The sequence below is a fragment of the Cyprinus carpio genome, unplaced genomic scaffold (genome assembly GCF_018340385.1).
Source record: "Cyprinus carpio isolate SPL01 unplaced genomic scaffold, ASM1834038v1 S000006610, whole genome shotgun sequence".
NCBI classification, from domain to species: Eukaryota; Metazoa; Chordata; class Actinopteri; order Cypriniformes; family Cyprinidae; genus Cyprinus; species Cyprinus carpio.
Genome location: NW_024879251.1, coordinates 663 through 10,718, shown reverse-complemented (window position 1 = coordinate 10,718; position 10,056 = coordinate 663). Strand labels below are relative to the sequence as shown.

Below are 10,056 nucleotides of genomic sequence, written 5' to 3'. Positions count from 1 at the left end.
GAAGTTGTGTACATGTAGTAGATTGTGATTAACACAAAAGAGTGATGATCAGGTCAACACTGAGAAGTAAAGAAATTCAAAATTGATTAAAAAAAACTGTGCTGGTATCAGATTGGATCGGTATTTGCAGATACTCATAATTTTCAGTATCAGATCGGATCAGTTCTGAAAAAAATGGTATCGTTGCAACTCTATTCGCCTTGGACCCTGCTGAACTTTGATTGTACAAGTGTGTGAGAGTAGAAAACTGATCATGGATTATTTGTGTTAATGTTGATGCTTTTTCTCTCAGACTCTCCTTCAGGGGAATCAGAGGTGCTGTATTAATGTTATTTCCTCGGCCGCGGTTCGAGTTTATCATCTCCATCTGTCTGTCAGCATTTTGCCTGTAAAGCCAGTGTCTACAGTTCTCCTTCTCTGGTGAGTAATGAGTCAAACCAGGAACTTTCCAAACTTTTGTGTTGTATCAAATATACAGGTGCATGCTCAATAAACTAGAAAATGAGTCGTGGAAAAGTTCATTTATTTCAGTGCATTCAACTCAAATTGTGAAACCTAATTCAATGCACACAGTACAGAAGTAGTTTAAGTCTTTGATTCTCTTTTAATTGTGAGGATTTTGGTCATTATTTAACAAAAAAACCCACCAATTCACTCTAACACATATTCATTCTCAACACATTAGAAATACTTCATAAGACCAATAAAAAAACTTTTTTTTAGTGAATTGTTGGCCTTCTTCCGGAAAGTATGTTTTCCATTTACTGTACATGTTACGCCAATACTTGGTAGGGGGCTCCTTTTTGCTTTATTACTGCCCCACTCGCGCGTGGCATGGAGGTGATCAGTTTATGGCACTGCTGAGGTGGTATGGAAGCTCAGGTTTCTTTGACAGTGCCTGCAGCTCATCTACTTTTTTTGGTCTCTTGTTTCTCATTTTCCCTCTTGATAATACCCCATAGATTTCTCTCTGGGGTTCAGGTCTGGTGGAGTTTGCTGGCCAGTCAAACACACCAAAACACCACTGGTCATTTATCCAACTTTTGGTGCTTTCGGCAGTGTGGGCAGGTGCCAAATTCTGCTGGAAATCCAATGAAATCAGCATCTTCAAAAAGCTGGTCAGCAGCAGAAGGAAGCATGAAGTGCTGACCAGAAATTTCTTGGTAAACGGGTGCAGTGACTTGGTTTTCAAAAAACACAATGGACCAACACCAGCAGATGACATTGCACCCCAAATCATCACAGACTGTGGAAACTCTAACACTGGTACTCAAGCAACTTGGGCTATGAGCTTTCTCCACCCTATCCTCCAGACTCTAGGACCTTGGTTTTCCAAATGTAATATAAAACTTGCTCTCATCTGAAAAGAGGACTTTGGACCACTGGGCAAGCTGTCCCAGTTCTTCTTCTCCCTTAGTCCAGGTAAGATTGTCCTCTGACGTTGTCTGTGGTTCAGCAAAGCCCCTTGACACGTAACTGTATGTAGTGGCTCTTGATGCCTTTGACCCCAGCCTCAGTTCATTCCTTGTGAAGTTCACTCAAATTCTTGAATGGATTTTGCTTGACAATCCTTCATAAGGCTGCGCTTCTCGCTGTAGGTTGTGCATCTTTTTCTTCCACACTATTTCCTTCCACTCAACTTTCTGTTAACATGCTGGATACAGCACTCTGTGAACAGCCAGCTTCTTTGGCAATGAATGTTTGTGGCTTACCCTCCTAGTGAAGGGTGTCAATGATTGTTTCTGGACAACTGTCATCCCCATGATTGTTAGCCAGGTTGCAGGTGTTTTTGAGTTGATTAGCTGATTGGCATGTCACCATATTCTAATTTGTTGAGATAGTGAATGGTGGGTGTTTTTGTTTGAATTGAATTACTGAAATGAACGGTTCCACGACATTCTAATTTACTGAGATGCACCTGTACTTGAAATAATTGTGTAAGTAGTAAAAACTATAAATGCAAAAAAAGCGTTAATCGGGTTTAGACGTAAACCTCAAAATACTATGTGGAGGACACAAAATAATTCAGAAATTATAAATATGACCATGTGGTGAACCAATGAGCCGAACTCACATTTAAACACGGGTCTATCTGTCCCAGCCACCGCTTACTTTATTACAAGAGTATCCTACTGATACAGGGACAAATAATTTAAAATAATAATCATTTAAAAAATTAATTTAAAGATAATATAATAATGTTGTGTAGTCTTAGATACTATAGACACAGACAGTTTTACTCACTGAAAAATTTTTGCTTATATGATGTCATTACGTTGCTGTCTTGCCGCCAGCCAATTGTTGCGTGGCTGATCATGGGTTTGAGTATCAATACATAGCCCCTTTTTAAACCAACCCATGAACACACCGATTATCTCAGGGTAACTCCAATCCAGCCACCTGCACCTTCCTGGATTAGTTTGTTGTCCTCCTCCCGGTTGTCCATCTGTCTACCCTCAGGAGGGGTACTGTCACACTCCTTCACAGTTTGGGCTCTGTTTGCGTTCCTGCACTAGTTAGTTTGGTGTCATGTTTACTGATTTGATTTCATCATTATGTTTAGGTGTTTGTGTCTCATTATCTCCATGACTTAAGTTCAGTTATTTGTGTTTAATTGTCCAGACTCATCAGGATTACTTCTACCTGTGTGTCGGATTAAAGTCTTTTGGAACATTTATCTTCTTCCTCCTGCATTTGTATTCAGCTACTGAAACTGTAATACTGAAACTGTCTGCTGGTGTTATTACATTTATGACATCTCACAGTAAGAAGGAATTAAACACTACATGTGTTTTTTTTTTTTAAAACCATAGGTGCAGTTTGCGCAGGTTTTATCACCACAGTCCTCTGATTTCACGCGTTTTCATGATCTTAACATCTCAGAGGTAAGAAAGGTTTGGTTCCCATTTTAATTGAATTTAAGTAAAATGGTAGTCAAAAGAAAAAAGAAAAATTATATATGTGTATGTATGTATAAAAGTTTTTTTTTTTTTGCAGACAACTGTGGCAAGCAGCTCTTCCATTCATCATCAGCCTGCAGACACTCCTCCACAATACAGTGAATCCAAATAAATATGAATAAGTGGGCTGTTACCTTATGAAACAAAATATATGGGAATGTATTAGAACAGTGGTTCCCAAACCTGTCCTGAAGGACCCCCTGCCCTGCACCTTTTGTATGTGTCCTTCATCTAATCAGTCCCTCCAGGATTTCACAGAACTTTTTTCAGATTTTTGCGGCCTAAAATTACCGATTTTGCTGCAGCTTTTCTCAAAATTTGTGGGGATATTTGTAGCATTTTCTTATTGTTTTGCAGTGAAAATATACCATAGACAACATTCTTCTAACACTGTTATGATTTTCTGACTTCCAGAACCACTGTAGGTCTACCGACTAACGTTGAGGACACCAGCACCAGGTGCCATTAAGTTCTACAGAAGGTGGCACCAGCACCTGACAATAAAGCATTCACCCTAATCACACATGTACATCGCAGAGACGTCTATTTAATGTCTGCATTTACATATTCAAGATGTATTTTTAAGAGTGCTTGTTCATCTGCAATACGTCTCTAAGATGTTTCCTGTCAGATGTCAAAAAAACATTTATTAGAATGCATGTTAAACTGCTTCTGAGACGTTTATCATAGCACACAGCAGATGATTCCCAGATCTTTAGCAGACGTCTTATAGATGTAATAAATATATTACATCTGATAAAATGTACTTTTATTAGAGTCGTTCGTAATGGTAAATATAATTTGAAGCATTTAAAAAACACTCGATCACATCACACATCAGCTGCAGTGAGACGAACGGAGCGCGAGCGCAATCCTGTGACAGTCTCGAGCTGTAAAAAGTGGAGCATGTGAAGGATAGACACGAGGCACGCTTACACTGTTAAAGATCTCCATTAATTTGTGCGTGTGGTAATTTAATGTGTATATATTTTGAAAGCATTGAATCGCTATAGAAATCGCCAATTATTCAGCTTCTTAGCATTTTAAATCGATTACTGTCCAAGATCGGCGATTCACGATCCAAAAATCATATATCATGATCGAAGAAAAGCATGTGCACTAATATATATATATATATATATATATATATGTGTGTCGTCAGGGCATAACAAGGCATGCATAAGGTCTTTCTTTTAGTTTTTGATGCGTAGACTGTAGCCTAAGACTATTCCACGTTTTTTGAAATTAACCTCACTGTAAATTTTCTAATGGCTTTTAAGGATTTTACAATGTTATATTATAATGTTAATTGTTGTTTTGCTTCGTCCTTTCAATTCAGTTTACAAACCAACATTTTACAATTACAGTCAGTCTGCAGTCCGTCCCTTTGCACCACCTGGCGGTAGTTTTGCAAATGATTTTTTTACACGCTGCATGGATGCTACACATGGCCGTATTACCCATTCTGGTTGTCCACCTACTGTATGTTAAATCAATGGTGAACGGTGGTGATCTGTGTTTATTGAACAATGTTTTTCTCCTGGTTTCCACATCAGTGGCGTTTGTTCTGATATCTGTGTAGGGTTTAACAGAATTCTGCGCTGAATTTGAATGCTTCTCACAAGATTTAACAGAGATGTTGATTCTGTGGCGAATTCGACTGCTTTCTTCACACTGTATCTCCCAGCGCTGTGTACTTCAGGGTCGCATGATTGAGATCAGCCAAAGGCCCGTTTGAGCAGATAAACGGTCTGCACGCTTTTTGGTTTGTTTATTCAATGTAGCTCTTGTACATTGGTCATGATGAGAACACAAGGCTGTTCATTCCATTTTTGGAACTGAAAAAGATGACATCACAGGACACATCTAAGCCCAAAATGCTGTCATGGGACGCGTCTAAGCCCAAATTCTGCAGAAAATTTGCAGCAATTATGAAAATTTGTTAACTTTTGCAAAAATTGCGGAGTTTGCTTGATTTTGCAATAAATTCAGCTATCGCAAAAATCCTGGAGGGACTGTCTAACACACCTGATTCCACTCATCAGTTCGTTAGTGGAGACTACGAGAACCAAAGTGGGTGTGTCTGATTAGGGGAGAGATGCAAATGTGCAGGGGCAGTGGGTCCTCCAGGACAGGTTTGAGAACCACTGTATTAGAAAATATAATGCGATTATATTAAATAATATATTTATATATATTGTTATTGTTATCTTATATTTTTCTACATACTGCAATATATACTGCACCACAAATTTACAAGTAATAAGCTTTATTAAAACACTCCAATTTCGATTTCAAAAGTTAATGCTTAAGTTGACATATAGCTGAACACAAACTTCTCTCACTTTGTTTTGTATAGTTACACATTTCATATATATGAAAATATTTGTGCGTATATAAGGAAAACTACTGAAAAGATCAATAAAAGTTTTGGACTTTTAGATGATCAGATGTCTGGATTAAATTCGTAGCTGGCTTATGATAGCGGTATGCATAAGCAGGATATCATTTTATCATCACATATTAATCAATGTGTACATAATGAATGTTTATTGACAACATACATGCCTATGTAGCCGATAAGGATCAATTCGTTAATAACCACCAAGCCCGATATACATTAAACAATTATCTCCTTCGATTGTTAATATATAAGATGTTATGGGTTGCATATGGGTTTATGATCCTGCCACCGCCATGTGTGATGCTTCCTTGAGACACATTTGTTTTCTAACGTCCATTATCTCTAATTGTTTGTTTGTTTTTTTCCTATTGAAAAAAAGAGAACATGACAGCTAAGAAAAAAAACACTTGTTCAGATAATAATTGCTGTATTTTGTAAGTCACATACAGTAGCTGAGTATTTTATTAGTTACTTTTTTAAGTGGATGGTAATCAAATTACAGTTACATCTGAAAGTATTTTTAGATTACCAAAATAACTACTTTGAATTGTCAAAAGCATCCTAAGCTTAAGTTCTGCTCACTGGGAATTTCATACCATTTGCAGAATATGCAAAATTGTAATAAAATGTAACAAAATAAGAGGGATCACAAAGTTTACATACCCTTGAATCTGAACACTGTGTTGTTTCCTGGATGATCCCACGATTGCTTTTGTTTTTTCGTGGTAGTTAATTCCACCGAGTCCCTTGTTTATCCTGAACAGTTAAAGCATGTATTTTGTAGTATGCAGTGAAACCAATAATAATAATAATAATAATTCCTTACATTTATATAGCACTTTTCTAGGCATTCAAAGTGCTTTACATTGTCAGGGGTATCTCCTCGTCCACCACCAGTATGCAGCATCCATCTGGATGATCTGGCGGCGACAGCTCCCATAGTGCGCCAGAATGCCCACCACACACCAGCTTACTGTGTGTGGAGCCAATCAGCAGATATGGGGATTGTTAGGAGGTCACGATGGTCAGAGGCCAATGGGCAAATTTAGCCAGGATGCCGAGGTCACACCTCTACTCTTTTCAAAAGACATCCTGGGATTTTAATGACCACAGAGAGTCAGGACCTCGGTTTAATGTCTCATCCGAAGGACGGTGCTTGTTGACAGTATAGTGTCCCCATCAGTACACTGGGGCGCTAGGACCCACACAGACCACAGGGTGAGCACCCCCTGCTGGCCTCACTAGTACCTCTTCCAGCAGCGACCTAGTTTTCCCAGGAGGTCTCCCATCCAGGTACTGAGCAGCTCAGCCCTGCTTAGCTTCAGTGGGCAGCCGGTCTTGGGCTCCAGGGTTACATTACATTACATTTTAAAAGTAACCTTCCCAACACTGCCAATAAACAAAGGGACTACAAATTACAGGAAACAGAAAGAAAACAAGGTAGAATGCAAACTAAAAGGGCACATGTGACAATGGCACAGGCTTTCAGACGAATAACAAAATATAAACCACGACAGTTTCACAGATCGATAAAAGAAATGCAGCATTTACAAGAAATGCTCCAAAAAATTTTGACAAAGTAGTATTAATTATCTGGAAACCCTTTTTCCTGATACACTTGCAGAAACTCTTTAGTAAGAGCATTTTATCAGATTGAACATTAGATGAGAAAAAAAAAAAAAAAGCCCTGCATAACCACTGATAATGGTGCTAATATCGGCTGGCGTGGCTGCAGTGGGCAAACTTGTCAAGTTCAGATGCTAAATCCACTCATTTTTGTTTCTTATTTAGTAGGATTTACCGTATTTTGATTGAATTATCAGGGTTCCCACGTGTCCTGGAAAACCTGGAAATCCTGGAATATTAATGACCAATTTTCCAGTCCTGGAAAACACATGGAAAATGAGAGAAAACATAGATTGTCCTGGAAAAAATTGGAAAATTAGTGTTTTTGAATGTTCTTGATCATTAAAGAATTGGCCGACAACTGGTTGAAACAATTAACGTAACAGAAAGCGCTTCTGTTCAGGGATGCTGTTCAGAGGGATGCTGAGTTTTCATGACCCATTCATGAAGAAGACCGTCATTTTTTCATCCCCTAAATGAATAAAGCGTTTTGAATAGATATCGTTTGATAGAGTGGGCTGCAGTGATTCACTCATTAAGATATTTATTTGCTGCCACCTGCTGGTGGTAATAGTTTAATTTTTTAAAGCATCTTACCTTTCCTCTTTCTATTCTAAATTGTATTTATTTTAAAACATTAAATTTGTTGTGTTATTTATACAATTGTGATATACTGTTTTGTTGATATTTTTATTAAAACTATGGGTATTACTAGTGATTTTTTTATTAAATAGTTGGTTAATATATATGAGGTATATAACATAACTTAAAATAAATGTAGAGATGTGTGCTTTCCAAAAAGAAAAAGACAATGAAGTACAATGACGGGATACAAAATTAGAACAGGATAGGATGCAAAAGTGATGGTAATAAAAATAAAGCTAAAGAACATGTAAAGGTGTTTTATACCCGTCATTGCATCTTATAACACTTCCTGATCTTAAATTACAGGAAATAAGCAAGACAAATGTCAGGGGAGGCAGTGCAAGTTTAAGAAGGAATGGAAAGAAGATCCCCAGTTCAGGGACTGGCTAGGGGAAGTATCAGGAGAGAGAGATGTGCAAAGGCAGCATATTGCAAGTTTGGTAAGAGAAATCCTTTGATGTTGGTAACATGGGTCTCTCGGCACACAAGAGTCACAAGTGAACGAGGACAAAGGCCATGTAAAGTTGCTACACAAATGAAAAACTTTTTTTTTTTTAAATTACACATTTTCTCAGAGAGAGAAATGACTTCTGAAGGCAGAAGACAGGACATTTGCAGACAAAGCAAAGACTTACAGGCAACCACTGTAGATGTAGAAAGTGGCTGTCAGGGGAGGCGCAACTTTTTCAAGTGTCCAATACAAATGAAGAGCCAACAAGGCAAGGAGCTCAACACTGTCAAAGGGAGTTCTTTTTCAAGCCAAGCTGTGCTTGAAGCTGAGATTCGTTGGGTAATCAAAATGGTCAGGTCACACTAATCTCATTCAACTCCAGCTCTGATGTGTCAAGTCATTTTTAGATCAACTGTTCCCCAGACCTTGGTGAAATTGCCGATCAGTTTGCATGTGGTGCAACAAAAATCTCGCTTACCTTTTATTCACTTTGGCTTGTGCCCATATTTCAAAGAGGAGTTGATTAAAGAAGAAGCTGTCAGGAAGGCACAATGTGCTATGTTGTGTCACTTTCTGATGAATGCTTTTAATAAAGCTACAAGCACAGAAGGAACAGATGGATATTATTGTCCGTTACTGGCGTGATACATTGCGGAAGAGAAAGTAGCTTGTAGCGCTATTTTGAGATTTGATGGCCCCTATGGTCAATTGGAAATTCTTGAAACTGTTCCAAGAAGACAAAAGCCAATCAGACCCTGATGCATCAAAGTTGCTAAATTTGGGAAACTGTGTGCTTTGCATATTGTTGTGCATGGAAGCTTTCAAAGTGGAGAGAAAAGAAACAGGTTGGAAGGTGGGAGATGTACTGAGAGGCTCTTTGGCAGTTGTTCCATGACTCACCAGCCAGACGTGAGGATTTCATTGAGATGACCAAAACATCAACATTTCTGTTCTGTGCTCATTGATGGGTAGAAGACTTGGCAGTTGCAGAGAGAGCAATCGAAATTTGGCCCGCAGTGCAGGCGTGCATGTGCCCATCACGGAAGGTATATTCACATATATGTGAAGCACTGTTAAATATATTGAAATATATTTTGAAAATAAAATTAAAAAATAAAAAACTATATTATAGTGGTAATTAAAAAAAAAATACAGCTGTATTCCAAACTAATATGAATGTGGTAACACGCCATTGGCGTCAAAACTATATTACATTAACAAATACTATATTATTTTTAATTATATAGATCCTATATTCTAATTCTATTTGGGCCCACTATCAGCTTAATATGTTATCAGAAGTGTCAGGACACAGTTTATAATTTATGTGTACTATGTAAACCTTTATTAGCCAGTGTTTTGATGGGCGCGCGCGTTGAACAGCTTCGACGCGCATTTAGAAGATGGAAGGAGTTACCATGGAAAGCAGGCGGCAACTCAATGACAAGTAGCAAATCTCTCAACATCTCTACTGTTGTTTTACTGCTTTTCAAGCAAAAGTTTAGTCCCTAAAAATTACAAATAATACATAGAACATTTTACAGCACCTGTTCTTCACATGTAATGTGACTCCCTTCTGTTGAATATTTACTTTTACAGAAATGGTTCAGTGTCATGGGAATAAGTCCGTTAGCATCACAACCGTGAGCTAACAGAGGCTAACACCTATAAGAGGTAAGCTAGACTATGTGATCATGAGCTCTTGTTGCCTTAGTTTGGGATTTTAATCACATGCATTTTGTGTAGATGAGTTGGTTTATAGCTTTATGCAAAATGGTTTTGCTGGCACATTTGCCTTAATGGATGATGAATTAAAAAAGCCCGAATTAATTTAACTGGATTCTGTATAATATGGTCTCATCCTGCATTTAAGGCTTTAAGAAGCATTATGAAAGCTGTATGGAACGCACTTTGTCCATTTAAGGCATATGCCGTATGACCACCTAGACCATACGAATACCAAACTCTAA

General features: G+C 38.1%; 1 long non-coding RNA gene across 1 annotated transcript; it reads left to right on the top strand.

Moving 5' to 3' along the window:
* The first annotated feature begins 346 nt into the window (after positions 1–346).
* LOC122144168 lies at positions 347–3,108 on the top strand. The gene is made up of 3 exons (XR_006159580.1): positions 347–420; positions 2,814–2,885; positions 2,998–3,108. It is a non-coding gene; the product is annotated as an uncharacterized LOC122144168 (long non-coding RNA).
* Positions 3,109–10,056: the final 6,948 nt, after the last annotated feature.